The sequence below is a fragment of the Ascaphus truei genome, chromosome 4, assembly GCF_040206685.1.
Source record: "Ascaphus truei isolate aAscTru1 chromosome 4, aAscTru1.hap1, whole genome shotgun sequence".
Classification (NCBI taxonomy): domain Eukaryota; kingdom Metazoa; phylum Chordata; class Amphibia; order Anura; family Ascaphidae; genus Ascaphus; species Ascaphus truei.
In genome coordinates this window covers 334,478,425-334,500,117 of record NC_134486.1, presented here as the reverse complement: position 1 = coordinate 334,500,117, position 21,693 = coordinate 334,478,425, and positions in this window count along the sequence as shown.

The window sequence follows — 21,693 nt, the reverse complement described above, 5'->3', positions numbered from 1 at the left end:
AATAGAAACTACTCAATTGACTTCCTCCGGGTATTCATTTTCTTTAGTGAATGAGATCACATTATCACTGGAGTTTTTAGGGTTGTCATTATCAGATCTCTATAGACATTTAGCGCAACTTGTTACAAAACTTCAGAGAGAAGATACATTATCCTTACATTCCTTCAAACATCTAGCTTTGAAATGCCATTAAGTCATTAAAATGTGGCTACATATATTTGTTCAGATTGCATGAATATTCTTTCTTTGAAAATCAAAGCTTTGACCCTCATGACAACAGATATTAAAGAAGAGTTATTTCCCACAATTTTACCAACTCTAGAGTCATTCACATTTTTCACAATACATTTTCCAGATAACATATTTAAACCATGACTACCAAAACAATGTATATATATTTTTTTTGTACTTAAATTTTTATTCAGTTTAGACAGCGAAGGATAATGCAACATTAGCTTGAGTACAGATTACAGAATGTATAAATCAAATACAGTGGTTCACTGAAACCTATACAATTAAAATGATTATAGCATGTATCTGAGGTACTTCCTTTCTTATTGGTTAGTAAGGTCAAAAATTTGAGTTTAATCCACCCATCTGTATACATGACCAACTTTCTCCTAAACAAAGGAAATCAACCTGGTGTAGTGGTGGGTCTAGATCCTAAAATATTAAGAGGGAAAAAGAAATGGGTAGACAGAAAAAGAAAAGAAGAAGACGGGGAGATGGGGGGAAGAAGGGTGGAGGGGGGGGGGGCACGGGTTCCCCCCAGTGTCGCGTCTCAAGCCCGTCCGGGCCTCATAGTTATCCATGGGTCCCAGGTCCTATAGAAACTGTCAGTGGACTGATTTAAAAATGCCGTCATTTTTTCCATTTCCATAACCTCGCCAATTCTCCTTTCAACATCACGTTTGGGGGGAGGGGCCAATTTCTTCCAGGAGGCCGCAATAGCGCATCTGGCTGCCGTGAGAATAAAATATATTAGTCTTCTCATTGGAGGGTCTATATCTGCCACCGATTTAGCTACTAAAAAGACCAGAGGGTCTATAGGGATCTGGAGTTCTGTGATCTCCTCAATGATATATTGAATCATTTTCCAATAATTCTGGATTACCGGACATGTCCACCATATGTGGGCCATGTCTCCCTTTTATCCACATCCCCTCCAACAGAGGTCAGACACCAGAGGGAATATACGTTTAAGGTGCGCTGGGGTGAGGTACCAATAATACATGATTTTATAAATGTTTTCTTTGATTGTAGTGCATATGGACGTTTTCGAAGCAAACTCCCATATGTCCTCCCAATCCTCTTTGTCAATTTCAATATTGAGGTCATCTCAACATATAATCATGATCAGCGGAGTCCGCTTTTGACTCTAGACTCCCGTAGATCTTTGTTATTAGGCCTTTTTGTTAGACGCCTTTGCTACATAACACCTCGAACTCTGACATAGAGTGGAACTCCAACCTTGGGGATAGTTTTTGAATAAAATGCCTAATTTGGAGGTACTTAAATAAATTTAGATTTGGTATCTCATACTTAGCTCGAAGCACCTGAAAGCTCAACAGTTTACCGTTGTTTAACAGGTCAGCAATTACCCTGATACCCCTTGTTTTCAATTGATTGAATTGATTAGAATCGCAACCTGGGGGAAACTCCGGATTGTCAAACAGCGGAGTAAGCTGTGAGACGAGGGATAGCAAGCTGAATTTATTTTTGGTTTTTGTCCAAATCTCCCATGCATGTCTCATCGCTTCGAGTTCTGTTTTCTTTGACTGTGTATCTCTTCTCTCACCATCCCACAAACCTGTTGGCAGAGAAGGCGTTTTCGCATAGTATATTTCAGTAGACAACCAACAAGTCTGGGTCGGGTCGGTGTTCCAAACCACCACTTACCTTAACTGGGCTGCTTGATAGTACTTGAGAACATCCGGGACGCCCATCCCCCCCCCTCTCCTCGAGGTCATCATAACTGTTCTGGCCACCCTGGGTCTTTTGCCTTGCCATATAAAGTGGAAAATTTTGTTTTGCAAATGTTTCAATTCAGGCCCTGGAATGCAGACCGGGAGGGTCTGGAAGTAGTATAGGAGTCTCGGGAGGACATTCATTTTTACTGATATCATTCTGCCAATCCAGGATATCTGGTGTCCTTCCCATTTGACCAGGTCCTTTTTAATATTTTCAAATAAAGTGTGATAGTTTTTCTGATATAGGGAGTGGTAGCATCTGGTTATGTTAATTCCCAGATACTTGACTTGTGTAGGACTCCACTTTTAATTAAAATTTAGTTTTAATAATTTAAGTTCTTGGTCTCCCAGGGTCAGATTTAATGCTTCGTATTTATCGGAATTGATTTTATACCCTGAGATTACTCCAAAATCAGACAGTGCCTATTGGAGATTGGGTAGTGAGGTTTGAGGTTTCGCCAGGGTTAATATTATGTCGTCAGCGAATAGTGAGATTTTGTAATGTGACTTCCCTATTGTTATACCCTGTATATTCACATTTGACCTAATAGTGGCTGCCAGTGGCTCGATAGTGAGAGCAAAGAGGAGAGGGGGCAACGGGCATCCCTGTCTCGTACCATTTCTTATTTTGATTGGCCTTGGGCTGCTCCCCGGCAACTTGATCGTAGTCATGGGGGACCGGTACAAGGCTCGGACTCCTGTCAAAAAAGAGTCATCGAAACAGAATTTTTCCATTGTTTTGTCCAAGAATGCCCAATCTATTCTATCAAACGCCTTCTCTGCATCTAGGCTCAACAGGATAGCTTTAGTGTCGACACGGTGGACATGGTCTATAATGTTAATTATTTTTCTAGTGTTGTCAGACGCCTGCCTACCTGCTACAAATCCGAACCTGATCAATATGGCTTAGTCTTGGTAATATGGGGTCTAACCTGTTGGCCAGGATTTTACTATATAGTTTCAAATCGGTATTCAGAAGGGTTATTGGTCTGTAACTACCGCACTGCATAGGGTCTTTCCCTTCTTTGTGAATTATAGCTACATTTGCAGCAGACATTGATGGTGGAACTGGGCTGCCCTCCATAAAGGAGTTGAACATTTCTGTCAGGTGGGGGGTCAGTAGTGGTAGGAACCTTTTATAGTAGATGTTGTAGAAGCTGTCTGGGCCCGGGGCCTTTGAGATTTTTAATGTTTTTACTGCCTCTGTCAGTTCCTTCTGTGATATTTTTGCATTTAAAGCTGCGTTTTCTGTGTCTGACAATTTTGGAAGGTTGCAGTTATCTAGATATTTCTTAATTGTCTCCGAGTTTGTTGTTTGGGATTTCTCTCCCTGGGGCCTTAGATTATACATTTTGGTATAGAAGTTTTCAAACTCCAGCGCAATTTCCTTTTCGTTATAAGTAATATTGCCCTTTTTATCCTTGATTGCCGTTACTTGTGACCTGACCCTCACTCCCCTCAGCCTGCTAGCCAATAGCTTGTCTGCTTTGTTACCCTTGTCATAGTAGCACTGTTTGGTCCACCTCAGTGCTCTTTCTACATCGTCAAATTGGGTCTGTTTTAACTCAGTTCTGGCGGCTGTTAGTGCCTTATATCTTTTTATCGAGGGTTTTTTTTTGTGGAGTTGTTCTATGTTTGTGACTTTGTCAGTCAAATTTTTGAGTATTTTTAGTTTAGTTTTTTTCTATGTGAAGCGATCGATATAAGTTTGCCTCTAAGCATGGCTTTGTGGGCCTCCCAAAGCACAGCCGGGGAAGAGACTGTGCCTTTGTTCAAAGTAAAATATTCTTTGATCTCTTGCCTAATTTTGGATTCAATTTCTGGGTGGTTCAGCAGGGAGTTGCTTAATCTCCAGTGATATGCAGTAGTCTTAGCAAATGGAAGAGTGAGAGTCAGGTCAATGGGCGCATGGTCCGACCATGTAATAGGGCCGATGTCCGATTTCAGAACTGCCTGTGAAATATTTTTTGCTACCAAAAAGTAATCTATTCTCGAATATGTTTCATGGGGAGTGGAGTAAAATGTATTGTCTCTTTGGCCCTGGTGTTGAGTTCTCCAGACATCCACCAGCGAGAAGTCCCTCACTATATCTCTAAATGTTTTCCCAGTTTTGTAGTTTGAGGCAGAATGTGTCTGATTAGGGACCGTGGATCTATCCAACTCAGGGTTGGAGGCCATGTTCAAGTCTCCCCCCACAATCAACGAGGGAAGAAAACTCGGTTCTACCGTCTCCAACACTGACTTTAAGAAGTCCGTCTAATTTTCATTTGGCAAGTACAAGTTGAGCAAGGCAATTGCTGACCCTGATAGTAAGCCATATAACAGCAAGAACCTGCCCTCTGGGTCCGTGACTGTTTTTTCAACATTTATGGGGGTACCCTGCTGGACTAGGATCGCCACGCCTCGTTTCCTACTACTGTAGGAGGAATAGTAGGTTGAAGGGAAAATGCTCACAAAAATATTTGGGAGGTCCTGTGCCCCGAAGTGTGTCTCCTGGAGAAATAATATGTCCCCACCCGACCTTTTTAGTTCTTGCAGTGCTAATCTCCTTTTCTTATGAGACTGTAGACCTTTTAAATTTAGCGAGGTTATTTTAATAGATGCAGACCCAGCCATAACTTTTTAGCAGTGTCCCAGGACCTAGGATCCTCTCTTTTCCCAATGCAGAAGTCCAATTTATTTGTCTTTGTATTATCTAGGTAGCCATATCTTCCCATAGGGGCAGCCTTCTCACCCAGGTTGGGTCCCGTGGGCTCGGAACACCTCGGGGCAGGGGGAGGGAAAGGAGGGGGGTGGGGAGGAAAGGTATCCTGCCGGAGGTACAGTGGCAGGTGGGAAAGAAAAAGACAAGAAGTAGTCAGGGTCATAAATTAACCCTAGATTGGGTAAACCAGTCAACCTAGTGACCAGGTGTTGGGCTTAAGACCCCTCAGTGGTGACCTCAATAACGGAGACCAGCAGGCAGCAGGAGAGAGGAGCCTGTGTTTCCAACGATCACTTTACTCCCTGTAGTTACTATAGTTATTGCCTGTTTCTTTTTAGGGTTTGGTATAGGCGCGGTAGTGGCCTTATTCTGGAATAGCCCCTATCTGGGTAAGCTGGACAACCCAGCAGCATATGTTTGGTATATTTTGTATAAGACACGGTGGGAAGTATATATAGGTAGGTGGGGGGAAATGGTTGGAGGGGGGGGTTGGGGTTAAGGGTTTGAAGGGGTGTGGGGGGGAGAGGAGGAGGGGAGGGGGGGAGAGGAGGAAGGGGGGGAAGAGGAGGAAGGGGGGGAAAGGGGGAGAGGAGGAGGGGAGGGGAGGAGAGGAGGAAGGGGGAGGGGAGGGGGGAGAGGAGGAGGAGGTGGGGAGAGGAGGAGGGGATCCCCTTATAACCTAGTTATACATTTGGAAAACAAGAGGAGATGGGGGAGCACAACTTGAGGAAAGATGAGGTTGAAATGTACTTTCTTTCACTGGTGGTGAATGAGGTGCTAATACCTCTATTGAACCCTCAGTGAGAGATGGTCGACTCCTTAGGTGGGGAGCTCACATATGTTGATAAATGTGTAGGTATGCAAAATAAATAGATGGATCACTTACACGGCCTTGTGTAAGTTCTATCTCATTAAGGTTTCTTTGGCATTCGTGTCTTTTCCTCTGGATACCGGTTCTTCTTTCTTTCCGATCCTTTTTTCCTCACTGCGTCCTGGATGTTAGTCGTTGAATAGATGGATCCTTCGTGGTAATTCGCCTCTCATACGAATGTAAATGTGAATGAAAAGGCAATTAGACACATACATACACAAATCAGGTGTTATGCAGGGGTTCAAGCAATATCTAATTGCATACATAGATTAATATTTCACTCACACCGCCTAATGAGAGTGATCTCTTATAGTCGTATCTAATTGGCACCCGTGTAGATATTAGGTCTTCAGGTAGATATACAGACCCAAGGTGGGATCTGAGCAATGGTGAAAGGGAAAAAAAGGTAAGTCAAAATACTCACACGGGCCAGTGTGAGCACACACTCATAAAAGTATCTTTGGGCTCCAAGATCTTGGAGTAAGGAGCTCCTAGGGGCTATGTATAAACAAGGAAAGACTATGGGACACTGAGGTATGTGGGTAATGATGGCTTTATTTAAAAAACGGGCAATATCAATAACGACAGATGGTGTACAAATGGGATAAAAAGATAAAGGTTAAAGGGTTAACTTTAAAAACAAAGCAACATCTGTTGCTTCTAGGGGGGGATGGTATAAAGCATAGGGAATCACTTGGTGGTGAGTGGGCAAAAGTCTCTTATCTCCGCGTCCGGATAGAGGGTGTCCACAGCACCTCTGGTTCCTCTCTGATCGCTGCACGCTGTGGTCGGTGAAGAGCTACGCGTTTCGCCCTGAACAGGGCTTCCTCAGGCTCATAGAATGCGGAGTGGCTGGGTTTTGGTTTTCTTAAATAGTCCCGTGCCAGTCCTCTGTAATTTCCAATCAGATGTGGTCATCCCGCGCGACGGAGCGCCGCCATCTTGTTAGATGCGTGCGCATCCTGCAGTGAGTGTTTGTTGTGACGTACGTGGGTAGCGCCCTCGTGGTTAGAGGCATGTTCTCACTGCTAAGCTCTGCGCGTGTGCTTTACAGGTTCCTCCTAGATGCTGCTCTCAGAGTTTCCTATAGTCTTTCATGTGTGATGTAGGATAGCGTGTGGTGTGCGCTCCCATAGGTTGTTGAAGTTCTAAAATACATAGACGGATGGTAACAAACACCCATCCAGCGTGTTAACGAAGTCTTATTTGTGCATGGAAAAAACTCCTAATTAAAATAAATAAAAAGCTTTTTATGGCATGCTTTATTGGACTTTAAAATATGTGATTACATATAAATAGTGTTAAAAAACTTATGACTAATAGAACTACTGTTTAATTGCAGTGCATATTACTAAAAATTATGACTAATGAAACTACTGTTACATTATAGTGCATATTACTAATAAAAATCTGTTCATATAAAAAAATGTGATGGATACAATCAATACAACAGAATTAAGTAATTATATTATACCAGTTCACAGAATTAAATTGATTTGTCGCCTCACTCAATGTAAACCTAACTCTCGGTTACTAGGGCTGGGTGTTCTACCCTAAAAGTGGACTGATCTAACCGTGATGTAAATGTATCTAAGAAATAATGAAAGATGGGAGATTGGAAAAGCCAAATGGTAAGCTCAAAGAATTAGTTGTTGTATAGAACTGTAATTCAAAAAAGATAGAGGCATGATTGTTTCCGTCTGAGTGATCAAAAGTTATTGCTATGACTGTGTCTGATATTAGAGGTACACTGGCGACACACTTTATTCGAGCTTGGCTAGTCCCACGATTACGGGTATACCCGGGTGTATTGAGGTTTGTGACTGTTTTCTGCCCGAGTGCATTGAGGTATTTTCCAAGCAGGGATTGAAGCATTTTATTCCCGCTGGCTGCAATACTGCACAGTATATATATATATACTGCATTACAATTCATGAATTTATGCCATCTGGTAGACACGCGAAGCTTTGCAGCCTATTAAATCCTAATCATTATCATTTAACAGATCAGCCGCTCATCAGCCAGGCATGAACCCAGGCTGGGAAGGCAAATGCAACGAGGCTTGTCAGAGGTGAGGAGTGGCGCATTCCAGGTATCTGCCAGGTACATACCGGGTATTTGCTCGAATAAAGTGTGTCGGTGCAGTAGATGAAAACTGCGGTGTGCTTACATGAAGGCCCCCAAATCAATATCTATATTGAGGCCCCTTGGAGTTAACGTTTTCAATTTGTAAATCCAAAACGTTTCCCGTTGGCACAATTTACGCAACCTATCACCCCCTCTCCAATGGGCATCTACTCTCTCAATCCCTTTATAGGTTAGACCTCCTGGGTTACCTCCATGGGCTAAACTAAAATGTTTGGAAACACTGTGTGTCATGAGTTGCTTGCGTATGTTACCCATGTGTTCCAGTACGCGGACACTCAACGGTCTTTTAGTACGGCCCACGTACTGGAGTCCACATGGGCATGACAGAAGGTACACAATGTAATCTGTTCTGCAATTTAAATTCTGTTTGACTTTAAAAACCTCTTTCGTAATATTTGAGGTAAATTCCGTTTTTTCCCCTTTCGTGACTTGTTTGCATGCCTTACAACCAAAACAGCTAAAAAAGCCTTTTGGCGGAGGCAGCCAACTCTCGGTTTTGATTTCATGCATGGGGCTTTTCTGAAAATTACTCTCGGGACATCCGGAATGTGGTCTTTCAGAACAGGGTCTGTCTGTACCACATGCCAGTGTCGTTTGATGATATGTTGTATGTTATTTGCGTCCGAATTGTAGGTTGTGATAAATGGTGTGGTAAAATCGAAATTTTTGTCCTTCGCTTTTGATTTCAATAAATCGCTACGTGGTAGTATATTTGTTTTATCCACTGCTGAATCTATTAGTTCTGGTTTATAGCCTCTTTCTAAAAACCTCCCTTTCAATGTCTGGGCTTGGTGCTTAAATATGCTGTCGTCTGTGCAATTTCTTTTTAATCGCGTGAATTGGCCATAAGGTATATTTTGGAGCCATTTTGGGTGGTGGCAGCTTGATGTTAATAAGAAATTATTAGCATCGGTGGGTTTAAAAAAAGTTTTGTTTTAATGGCTGACTGATCTATGTAGATTGTTAAGTCTAAAAAATTGATGTTCATTTTACTGTGTTCAGAGGTAAACTCCAAATTCACATTATTTACATTGATATATTCAATAAATCGGATAAGGTCCGCCTCTCCCCCCTCCATATGAATAATATATCGTCTATATACCTGTGCCAGGAGAACAGGTTTGCACTAAAGGGATGCGTAGACCAAACGTTCGTCTCCTCCCAGTCCGCCAAAAAGATGTTGGCGTAACTGGGTGCAAACCTGGTCCCCATCGCAGTTCCGCACATTTGGAGGTAAAAAGACCATTGAACCAAAAAGCATTGTGGGTTAAAATAAACTTAATGCTATCAATGATAAAAATACGTTGTTCATCTAAAATCAAACTGTCTTTTAGTATGGTCATTTCAACTGCCCCAAGGCCATCCCTATGTCTGATGCTAGTATATAGTGATTTAACATCGCAGGTGGCCAATATATAGTCATCTTGCCATTGTACATTCCTAAGTAGATTTATGACTTGGTTTGTGTCCTTGAGATATGACCTTCCCCCTGTTGCATACTTTTGTAGGAAGTGGTCTAAGTACTCCGACAGATTTTGTGTTAGAGAACCAATGCCTGATATGATAGGCCTGCCTGGCGGAGTTTCCATGCACTTGTGCACCTTTGGCAGAAAATAAAATACAGGTAGGATTGGATTGTCTTGATGGATATACCCCCATTCTTTATCTTTGAGGATCCCTAGATTCTTGCCTCTGTCTAGAATTATATCTAATTCCTGCTTGTGAGCCTTTGTGGGGTCGTGAGTTAGGTTCTGATATGTTGTCGTATCCCCTAAGATCCTATTTGCCTCTAAAAGATAGTAGTCTGTATCCATCACCACCACGCCGCCACGTCGGCCGGCTTGATCGTGATGGACCTATCCTCTGATAGTTCTTCTAGTGATTGTTTCTCCTCTTTGCTCATATTGTCTCTGAAGTTCATTTTATTAGTAGTTAATTTTTCAAGGTCTTCTAGTATCAGCTGATGGTACACCTCTAGTTGATGCCCTTTGCTTCCTGTGGGGTTGAACTTGGATTTCGCTCCTAACTCTGAGTGTAAAAAGTTGTCTTTTTCTCTTTCTACCGTTCCCACCGAATTGGTGTTGGTCGTGTGTCTAGTTTGAGCGTCTTTATTGAGGAAGAACCTCTTCATAGTTAGTTGCCTCAAAAATTTGTTCGCATCCATAAACATGGTGAAGCCACTTGGTTTTGTTGCTGGTGCGAAATTGAGGCCCCTAGCTATAAGACTTAGTTGTGTCTCTGTTAATTTAGTTTTACTTATATTAAAAACCCCTTTTACTTCATGTGTTTTTTTGGGAGACCTCCTTCTGCCTCTCTTTCCTCTCTATCTCTTTCTCTTTTTTTCCCTTGTTTCCTTTCTTCCGTCCCTGGGTCTGCAATGATGCTTGGTTTGTGTTTCGATGTATTGGGGTGTGGTGTGCCCTGTTCCAAAAAAGCCACCGTAGCTCCCTTTTTTGTGCGTTCCCATACTGGACATCTATTTGGTGATCTACTTGGACGTCTTGCTCTTTCTGCTTCTCTTTCTCTCTGTCTTGAATATTCTCTCCTATCCCTGTGTTTCTCTCTTTCTCCTCTCCATTCTTGTCTGTACCCCCTAGTTATACATTTATCATAACTTTTCAAACTTGCTTAATAACGTATCGAGATCATTTTCTTGCTCCACCTTCAATCGTGTGGGTTTCACGTGCAGCCAACAAACCTCAGTCAGTGTTATATTAGACATACATAAAATTGGAACAGGGAGTGTGGTCATCATTAACATAAGGCATTCTTAAGGTGACATCTACACTGGCGACACACTTTATTCGAGCTCGGCTAGTCCCACGAATTCGGGTATACTCGGGTGTATTGAGGTTTGTGACTGTTTTCTGCCCGAGTGCATTGCGTTATTTTCCAGGCAGGGATTGAAGCATTTTATTCCCGCTGGCTGCAATACTGCACAGTATATATATATATACTGCATTACAATTCATGAATTTATGCCATCTGGTAGACACGCAAAGCATTGCAGCCTATTAAATCCTAATCATTATCATTTAACAGATCAGCCGCCCATCAGCCAGGCATGAACCATGGCTGGGAAGGCAAACGCAACGGGGCTTGTCTGAGGTGAGGAGCGGCGCATTCCAGGTATCTGCCAGGTACATACTGGGTATTTGCTCGAATAAAGTGTGTCGCAGCAGTATGTGCCAGACTTTTTGACCTATCATTTAGTGGAGCAGGGACGCATATAAATATTTAAATGTAATGACTTTACAAACTAGGAAAAAGGGGGGGTCTCCTTCTGCATATTTACAGAGATGTGTCTCAACAGGGAGAGGAGGGGAGAAGGGGAGGGAGAAGGGGGAGGGGAGAGAGGAGGGGGGAGGAGGGAAGGGGAGGGGTCACCTTGTAACAGGGTTAAACACTTATCACAACTTTTATAATTACATAACAATTTACTGAGGAATTTCTTTCAACACTATTTAACGAGTGGGTTTCCCGTACTGTAGACAGTCCACGGTCAACTGCGAGTTGGATCTACCTAATATGAGGACCGGGAGATAGGAAGAGTGTGTACAACCAGGATATAAAATAAACTTAGGGTAACAACCATATGAAAAACTGTTTGTCCTGCCTTTCAGTGGTCCAGGATCGCATATGAGTGATTTAATACTAAACTTTAGCGTATTAACCGGGGGGAGCCTGAGGGCCACAGGAGCCTCCCGCTTTAGGCAATCAGAGCCAAAGCTAGTGGTGGCCCAGGCGTGTTATTAATTTAGAGTGGGATTGGGGTCAGCACCCTATAGCCATATACAGGGGGGAAGTGTTCAAGTCGGGCTTAAAAGGTCTGTCCTCCTGAAAGCCCACCTCTGACCTGTGTTTGATGATTGCAATCGGATCACCTCACACTAACCGGGTATGTGCACTGCGGTTCTTCTCTTCCAGGTAGGCCTCCATACCTCCCCATCAGCTCCCCCCCATGCCCCAGACCCAATGCTGGAGGCCCCCAACGACCCCATAACCCAGCCCCCACCCCTCCCATCAAACATATACAGGTTGACAGCTCCCGCAGCCCTCAACGATCCCGCCAACGGCATTGCCGAAGCTCCTCTCCTGTATCTCCAGGGCAGGTGACCCCCTGCCTCAGCCTTCTCGCGTTGCAGATGTGGGCTCAGCAGTCAGAAGCCTGCGTCTGGGTAGGTCGACGGATCTCTCAAACTCCTCGGTCGGGCAGTTGGTTCTTCTGGGCATTTTGGTCCACCAGCCTCTCTGAAGCCCTGACAGGGCCCCCCCGTGCCCGGTCGCCAAGAGTCCAGTGGGTCCGATCTCTGCGGGGCCGGAAGTTCAACGCCAAGCTCGCGTGCGAATTGCGGCATATCCTCCGGTTGTCTGATGGATAGTTGTCTGTCGTTTCTCGTCACAATTAGCCGAAACGGGAATCCCCCTCTGTAATTTATACCTTTCTCTCGTAGTAGCGTAGTTAGAGGTTTTAACTCTCGGCACCTCTCAATAGTCGCCCTAGCGAGGTCGTTAAAAATTTGTAGGGGTTATTCTTGAAACTCAATCACGTTTTTGTCCCTGCAGGCTGTTATTATTTTTTCCCTAGTGGAGTAACTGTGCATACGCACAATCACGTCCCTTCTTCTTTTTGGGTCGCCTGATTTGGGGGCAAGCGCACGATGAGCTCGGTCCAGTTCCAGATCTCTCTCTTCCAGACCGTTATAGACACTTTTGAAAATGTCCATCAGATATGGCCTAAGGAGGTCAGGAAGAACTTCTTCAGGGTCATTGCAGATCCTCAGATTTTGCCTGCGGTCCCGGTTCTCCTGATCCTCCAGGCTCTCTTTTAGGCAGGCAACCTCGGTGCCGAGGCGAATAATCTCCTCATCTGCCTCTGTTTGCGCGTGGAGGGCTGCATCTAACCTGTTCTCCAGGTCTGCTGTTCTCCTCGTGAGGCTGCCAACTTCCTCCTTTAGCTCGGATGCCAGATTTTTAAAGTCCTGCTGGAGGGATCTGTATAGTTTGTCATGAGAGAATGACAGCATTCCCTCCAGCATTTCTTCTAGGTATGCTCGGGTGATATTCCCCTCTGCTGCGGATCCCTCCGTCAGTCTCCTTGAATCTTTTCTTTGAGCTTCGGCGCCATCTTGCTCGATGGGTTGGGTCCCCGATACTCGTGACGCCGGCGAGAAATACTTGTTGACTCCCTTCGCGGTTTGTGTTTTTCCTCCTCCGGACATGTTGGGTTTTTTTTTTCTGCCAAATTATAGCACATTTTGGGCCGATATTCTGGGGCAAAGTTGCTTAATTGTCACTTTATCCACACGGGCTCCTAGAGCTCTCTTCCTATGCCGCCATACTGGTCCACTACTCCAGAAGTCCCCCTCCACTTGGACCTAGCCTTTAATCATTTTGAGTGAGGGTCCGATTGGCTCTCTGTGGGACTTTTATGCATATGCAGGTCTATCGAGTCCCTTGTTTTATGGCCTCAGTTCTGCCTCGGCCACACTTTGTAGGGCTGCAGTTGTTCAACAGCCCTCCCCCCCGCACCCTGTGCTGCAGAACATCCAGGGAAAGTTGATCTCCCCCCCTCAATCACCCGATCGGGTGTCCCTGCGGTGAGCCCTCTAGGACCAGTGATTACTCTAGGGAGGAGGGTGGGCAAGGGGGGGGGGACCGGGGCTGTCCTCCGCTGCGTGTTGCCTTTGCTATATGCCCATTCATGTGCAGCGCGGGAGGATCTTCCAAGCACCACCAGGGGTGGGGCAGGCGGGGGCGGCTACACACCTTCCTCCACAGGCTGCCACACTACCCTCGGGACTCCGCCGGTCCTCCCTACTCAGGCCGCACGGCTCTGGCGGCCATCTTGAGCACACAGTGAGAGGCAGTGAGACTGAGCATCTCCAGTCTTTACCGGGATCCCTGCCGTCGCTCGTTGGTGGGAGCGGGTGTCGGGTGTACTCGTTTATCTGGGGCTAATTTGGGGCACTCCTGCGGGTCCCACAGCCACTTTCCCCGTGGTCCTGCATGGAGCGCTGTAGCCGTGCGACCGCTCTGCCCAGCTGCTGGACACGCCCCAACAATTTATATCTTTGATCTCATAAGATAATAAAAAAAAATGAATTCCCTTTGGAAACTATAAAATGAATATTCCTTCTTTGGTTCACATGTAACTTGCCAAATTGTACAATCGAAGGCTGAATCCCCGCTGGTGCTGACCGTGCTCATGCTTGAGAGTGGTGACAGCACCAACTCTTCAAGCATGAGTGTTCTGCTGTCCTGCAATAATTTTAGAGCAGGAGCGGGGAAGGCATGGCTATGAAGGGAAAGGGCATGTTACTGGCTGGACCTGGCTGTGTGTGTGTGTCTCTGTATGTCTGTATGTCTGTTTGTCTCTGTGTCTCTTCTGTGTCTCTGTGTGTGTGTGTGTCTGTGTCTGTGTTTCTGTGCTTCTGTGTGTGTGTGTCTCTGTCTCTTTGTGCGTTGGTGTGTGTCTATTCTCTCTCTCCCCCTTCCCTCCACTCTTTCCCCTTCCCTCCTCTCTCTCCCCCTTACCCACCTTTCTCGCCCTCCCCCCTTTTTCCCTCCCCCTCCCTCCCCCATTTCTCTCCCCCTCCCTCCCCCTCTCTCCCTCCATCCCCCCTCTCTCTCCCTCCCCCCTCTCTCTCCCTCCCCCCCTCTCTCTCCCTCCCCCTCTCTCTCTTTCTACCCCTCCCTCCCTACCCCTCTCTCTCCCATATCTCCCTCCCACCTCACTCCCTCTCCACCCCTCTCTCCCAATCAACCCCTCTCTCCCTCTTCCCCTCTCCCTCTCCCCTCACTCAATCTCCACCCCCTCTCTCCCTCTACCCCCTCTCCCACTGTCCCCACCCCCATCTACATCCCCCTCTCTCTCTCCCTCTCTCCCCTCTCCCTCCCTCTCACCTCTCTCTCACCACCCTCTCTCTCACTCTTTCCCCCTCACTCTCTCCCTCCTCTCTCTTTCCCCATCCCCTCCCCCTCTTCTCTACCCCAACACCCCTCTCCTCCCCCCTGCTTCTCCCTCCTCGCATCTCTCCGCTCCTCCCCTTCACATCTCACTCCCCCCCTTCGCATCTCTCTGCTCCCACTTCACATCTCTCCTCTCCCACTTCACATATTTCTGCTCCCCCCCACCTCTTCGCATCTCTCCGCTCCCCCCTCCTTCGCATCTCTCAGCTCGGCACTGCCTCTCTGTCCCATTGCTTTGAGCTCCGAAGCCAAACTCCCTTGTCTTCCAAAGCATCAAGCTTGGGAGAGCGTACGTGCCCATGCCTGAGCATGGGCATGCCGCATGAGCCTCGACGGGAAGGTAAAGATTTAAGCCAGTCGGGACCTAATTGTGATAACACAAAAGGAAAATCTTTGTATTTTAGAACAGATTTTACATTAATAGTAGGTCAGAAACTGCAACGAAAATTAAGTAACATTAGGAAAGGCTGTATGGTACATTCAATTAATCAGAACTATTTCCTTAGATTTTAACAAGTCGGACAACTACAGCACAGATACGCATATCCATTTTAGGACATTTTTGTATATCGTTCTACAGTACATTCCTCCTCCATAACACCCTCCTCCTTGCTCCTGAACTCTCTAGTCTTTGTTGCTAATCAGTCCCCTCCCTGGGTAAAATATGCATTCTGATGGGAGTTTTGGAGGAGGCGCCAGCTAGCAAAAGCACCTAGCTTTTATAACAGCATTATTGAGGTGCTTAGCTTAGACTGTTACCGGTATTGGTTGTCATCTACCATCATTGCTTATATAGCCAATATCTTTCCCATCTGACTATTAATTGCTTATGTCAGATTAGTAATTAGGAGGGAGTTTTGGCTCATCACTAAACTTTTTGATTGATTTTTTAATTACTGTTATACTTTAACTCAGTGATATATATTTTAAGAAAACACTTTATTAATAGTTAGATTTTATACTAACTGTAGTGTTCATTTTAGTGAATTTCTCCCGAGCACACTATCTAGTATAAATGGTGTTTCCCCACCCCCAATCGCAGATAGGCGGCATTACAGCGTGTGTGTGGTTCATACCTGCTGGCAACAAGAGGGCTGAGTCATCCGTGATGACTTGGGGACACAGGAACAGGCTTCTGAGGTTCATACCCCACATATCACTCAGCAGTGCAGCACCTCCATCTGCCATAGGCTCCATGGATATGGAAAAGATCTCCCACGGTAGAACTTGTACTCTCCCCCCAGTTAGATCACACACCAGCTGGAGGTATATTGCAAACAGGAAAAAAAAATTACTACACACTTTGCAGCCACCACCAGCTACGCAGAAGTCTTCTGCCGGATAGAGTCACCTTAGATCAGCTCTCACTGGAGATAGTCTCTGGACCATCCCTACAGGCCAAGGACATCCGCAGCCATCCTAGCTCTTCCTCACCTCCTTAGCGAAGGCAGAGGTATAGGTTCACACTCACTCCTCCCCGTAGGGAAGAGCACATGGGTTGGCCCCAATCTCAGGCTCCCAGTCGTATGACCTGCCTTCCTCAGAGGGAAGGAACAACCCTAACCTTTGGGCGGTCCTGCCCTTAAGTACAGCCAGAAAGCGGGCACCCCATTGTCCCAGCTACAACAAGATGTACAGACGAGACCACAAGTATTCTAAAGCTTGCCTTAAACTAGCCCATTACATTCTGGGTATGTGCTGGGTGTACCCTGGATAGTTTAAGGCATAGGATTAACACAGCAGGGGTCCCTGGTAGTCCCATTCAGTTTGAATGGGACTGTCAGGGACCCCTGCTGTTAATCTGATGGGCCATTAATCAATGCAGAAATGCTGGGTCTAGTTTAAGGCAAGTTTAAGGCATGTATCCAGCATGTACCTGGGTCTTTTTGGCGATTGCACTGGTTTGTGTTAGAATAACCGTGGGCACTACAGTACCACTCCCTGCTGTCACTCAAGTGCAGTACCAAAGGTGAAGGGAAAACCCCATACCAACTACTGGCAATCCTGTAATACCAGGGTTTACTGCCAGCCCATTGGGTAGAATAGTAGCCAGGGGGTTCCCCGCTACACTAGTGTTCTCAATTGTTTTCTGCTTTAAAGCTGCAGTTCAAGCTGCCGTTTTAAAAATAAAAATAAAAAATGTATTTTTTCCCCATTTTATATGTGCATCAATACAATCTGCACACTGAGAAGTGATTAGCTAAGCTGCAGATTGATCTGTTCCATGTCATCGATCGCTTGCTCGAGGCTATTTAATTCAGTTATTGCACTGCATTTTGGGCAATGTAGTTCCTGGAATATGATTGACTAGGAACTTACTTGATACAATTGTTCACTGCTAGAGAGAGGGCGGGGCTCAAGAGCCAGAGCCTGTCAGAAGTGGAAAGGCCTGTTACTTTGGAAATGCTTCCTACATTAGAAACATTAAAAATGTCTTTACAACATTTTTTTAAATTTTTTAAATGCGACAAGTATTTTCTCATAGTACAGTACTGATTTATTAAAAAAAAACACATGTAGGATATTGCTTGAACTGCTAATTTAACAATTGAGTCCCTAATGTTCCTTGGTCTTTTATTAGCAAATATTGGGGGTTCCCTAAAGAGGACCTATCGTATAGTCTCTCTGTAGCAGGTGTCAGTATTTCGACATACATTTTTTAATATGTCTAGATGCTACACTGAATGTTGTTATGAAGCGAACTCCTTTCTTTTTCTGAGGGATGTTGGAAAGTACATTTTCCCATGGATAATTTTTCACCTTCGTAACAGCATCTTCAATTGTTTTTTAATGGTATCCTTTAGTAAGGAATTTCTGTTGCGTTGCTTGCATACGTATGGCTAATAGTTCAGGATCAGTAGCAATCTGCTTGACTCGCAAAAGGTGGCTAAATAGTAGCCTTGTTTTTAACCCATTAGGATGGAAGCTGTCTTCCTGCAGTAAGCTATTACTATCTGTTTCTTTCACGTAAATATCCATGATCAACTTATTTCCTTAGACAGATACCCTGACGTCATAGAAATTGACTGTTTTTTTGCTGTTACTCATGATAAATGTAATAGTTTCCTGACAATCATTTAAATATTCCAAGAATTGTGATCACTTCTCCTCGTCTCCTATCCACACCATGAACACATTATCGGTGTGACACATCCATGTGTGGATATTTCCCGAGAATTCCATGTTATTAAAAATAAATTTAGCCTCAAAGTCTTCCATAAATAAATTTGCATATGTGATGCCATGTTTGTTCCCTTTGCGGTTCCTTGCATTTGTTCTCCCATATATCCTCTCTCAGTTCGCTTGGTATTCTTAAGTGATCTGACTTTTCTACAAACAGCTTTTGTTCACAGAGGTAGAAGGGGGTTGCAATATTATAGAACATAAATGTTCCCAGCACTCCAAGAAAAAAGAACTAATAAAGGACCAGCCAAAAAGTCAAATTTAATTAAACATTAATAATGCATATAACGTCAAACAGCAACAGAGGGACAACGTATATATACGGGAACAGGGACAAAGACAGGGATGGGGAAGGAAAGAGAGGAAAGGAGAGGAAGAAAAAAAAAACGAAAATAATAAGTGCAGGGCAAGGTGGGCAACGTAACGTTTCGGGGTACAGACCCCTTCTTCTGGCCCTTTCCCAGGTAGACCGAAGTCACCTGGTACTTCCCTTACCCTGTGACTAGGTCCATGAAATACACAGTGACACACTGACACTAAATTACAAAGGTAAATGAAACAATGGAATAACAAAGATATATACAGAGCATATAAAGAGCTACTGCTAGTACTCCAAGACAGTGACACACTGACACTAAATTACAGAGGTAAATGAAACAATGGAATAACAAAGATATATAAAGAGCTACTGCTTGTACTCCAAGCAAAAAACAGGTAAACTGGGAAGCACAAATCTCATGTAGGAGTGCCTGAAAACACAGTGACAGATAAGGAGTATAACTGGCAAAGTAAGGTGGTACAAGGTTAATGACCCACTGAAATAGACCTTAAAGAACAAAAAATCCTCAGAGACAGGTACAGAAATAAATAGATAAATGAACCACTCATTATAACAGGTAGAACCAACATACTTGTGGTCAGCATACGCAGGAACAGTCCAAAGGTAAATTCAGCTGGAACAGTAAACTTCTCAGTGTGCAAAAAAAACAGCACTGCATGAGGAGCTGTACCTGTGGTTCTTAAAGCGGCGCTGCCCAATGATGTCACTGTGGGCCGGCTGGAAACATGAATAGGAGTTCCTCCGGATCCAAGGGGCGGAGCCAGTCTGGTTCAGTGGCAAATGTGATCAGGCGTACACTCCAGGTGCAGTGAGAGGGAGGATGTATAACAGCAGCAGCAGAGAACATCACAGGGCACCAGCAGCCACACATGCCAATGATGCTACTAATTTGGGTCTCTGCTCCATTATATTAAGTGATAAATGGGACAAAAAATATGATTTGGAATCTTCCTTTTAAATATATGTAACAGGCTCCCCACCCCCCCCCCCCCAATCGCAGAAAGGGCCCCCTAGGGAAATACTACTCTGGTTACACATGGCTATAGTGTGGTGCACCTGCTGGCTTACAGGACTCCTGAGTCTCCCGCTTGATGGTATTAAGGGGAATGGCATCAAGACTGGCTTATGAGGTAATGCTGAGTTATACTCATTCATGGTACAGTGCCTCCATCTCTTCCAGACCCTCAGCGTAGCAGGGAGGAGTCTCTGAAAGAGAACCTCTATGTGCACCTTCTTCCCAAGTGGCATCACACACAGGACAGAAGCGTTCTTTCTCTTTGGCATCTTTATTAACAGCAGACATGGACAGCCGCCCATCATAGTGGCTGGTCGTCTAGCCACTCATCTCAGGTTGCCAACCCAAAGAAAGTCCCTGACCATACACTCCCAGACAAGGGCACTGAAAGCAGGTCTAGCTCTTCCCTTACTCCCTAATGAAGTAAGAGGTATAGTCTTCCACACCACTCCCTAAAGGGAGTGCCACAAACACTGCCAGAGCCCTGAGAGGTTGCTGGATAGACTCACTTCACTCAGATGGTGAGGCACACACACTAAATATAGGAAGTTCTGCATATTATATAGCTTCAGTAGGCACCACCCCTGTGTCACTGTTAGTGGACACAGAGCCTGATGTCACTTCCTTCACTAAATAATACACAGCATATGAAGTGAGGGCAAACCCCATAATTACTCCTGGTAAACCTGCCCTTTAACAGGGATTATTGCAGAGGAGGAGAAAGACATTAAACCCCCAAATTACACAGGGCTACAATCTCCCTCTGGTGGGTCCAATGGTCCCCACTTGTTCTAAATTTGCTGGGTCTTCCTTCAAACAGACAACCTGCAACATAACAATACAACATTTACATGAATACAGCAATACAGATACAACACAAGTGCATTACTGTAATACAGAGCATATTCATTTCACCCTCACATCTCTAGGATTACTCCCTAGGAAAATCCACTCAGTAATAGTGCCTGGGATCAGGTTTCTTAACCTCTCGCCCGTTGTGATCGATAATGGTGATACAATATGATCTAGGCGGCCCACTCTTTGGTCTGTATTCTAACTTGTGCTTGTAAGTGTTCTGGCCTACACTCTAAATACGCATGAGATAATATATCCTTTCCTCTGTGCGGTACTCAGAACGGCTAGACTTGGACTTAAGATAGTCCTCCACCGCTTCCCTTAACCTGGTATCCCAATTGTCCTCAATTTCTTGCATTATGGGCTCAGGAACATATGGATACTCAAAGCCATAAGACTGCTTATATCTAGCCAATGTGGCTCTCTCAGCCCTGCTTACTCTCCCTAGCTTTTTATTCCCTGCTTTACCTGGCAGTACCCAGGACAGTGGTTCTTCAGGGGCAATGACACCATACAATATGGAGGAACCTTTTGGTGTGACTATCCCCCTCTGGATCTCATCACACCTCCTCACGTGCTCCTCTTGGCCTTCCTCAGCTGAGTACACCCCCACATCCCACCAGTGATCAATCACATCTCCTTGCATCAGGATGAATCTAGTGCAGTCCAACCATTCTGAGTAACCCTCATATAACAGAGCCCACCACTTAGTGCTATGATCCCGCAATTGGTTGTGCACCTCCAGGGCAGTCTCATGCCCTTCTGAGTCCCCTCCTGACGAGACCCCAGATGTGATACTAGAATGTGTATGCCCCATAACGCTTAAGCCTCCCTCTAACAATGTGGGTGTAGATAGTAGGATTCATCTTGGGTGGTTTCACATATGGTACTACCTCCTTCCCCGATCCCTCATCCGAAGGATTACAGTCCTCCCAGTCCATGGCCGACACAGACCGCTCCTCATATGTGTCCCGTGACTCGCCAGACCACCCTTGGCTCGAACGTGACCCCAAAGGTGACATGGTAGGGAAAGGGACAGGGGCATTGGCCTTGGCATTGGGCAAGGGGAATGGGGAAGTGTTCTTACTCTTTGGCAGGTAAATCAGCAGCTTGGCGATGCCACGACCCGTCGTGGCTTTGGGGTTAGCAGAATCACCAACCCTCTGTCCTCCATGGCCTCGCATAGCCTGCCGATATTTATCTCCATCCTGCTGTACTAGACGGTTGCTGCTCATCGCCGCTGTCGGATGCTCCCGGTCGGTTCTGCTGCTAAACCCGGAAGTGACATCATCTTTTTCTCGAGAGGTGGCGCCATCTTGGGTGGAGTCGTCCCGCCCTGGAGCTTCCTCCTCTATCTCGACGTCGAGCACCGGATGTCCTGCAACGCTTCTCGGCTCCGCTTGGGCCTTGGTTGGGGCCTTTACTATGGCCGCCTCCATTGGAGCCTGTGGGGAGTAAGGAGGTTCCTCACCACTCTGCTGGCTTGCAATGGTCCCGGTCCCATCTCCGGATGTCCCTCCGCCGCACTAGGAGTCGCCACGGCCGTGGGACTCTTCCGCTGCTCCGGTCGCACCAGCTCTTGTTGGCAAGGGATGTCTATCTGTAGTGGGCCCAAATCACAGGTAAGCCGCTCTT